This window comes from Carassius auratus, chromosome 27, assembly GCF_003368295.1.
Source record: "Carassius auratus strain Wakin chromosome 27, ASM336829v1, whole genome shotgun sequence".
NCBI classification, from domain to species: Eukaryota; Metazoa; Chordata; class Actinopteri; order Cypriniformes; family Cyprinidae; genus Carassius; species Carassius auratus.
Genome location: NC_039269.1, coordinates 3,804,642 through 3,804,920, shown reverse-complemented (window position 1 = coordinate 3,804,920; position 279 = coordinate 3,804,642).

The following is a 279-nucleotide window of genomic DNA, read 5'->3' as shown; positions in this document are numbered from 1 at the left end:
ATAGGAGTTGTCCCATTCTTATCTAATACAGGCTTCTAGTTGCTCAACTGTATTAGGTCTTCTTTGTTGTATCTTCCTCTTTATGATGCAGCAAATGTTTTCTATGGGTGAAAGATCACAACTGCAGGCTAGCCATTTCAACATCCTTCTTCTACTCAGCCATGATGTTGTAATTGATGCACTATGTGGTCTGGCATTGTCATGTTGGAAAATGCAAGGTCTTCCCTGAAAGAGATGACGTCTGGATGGGATTGTGGATTGTGTTCACTGACAATGTTT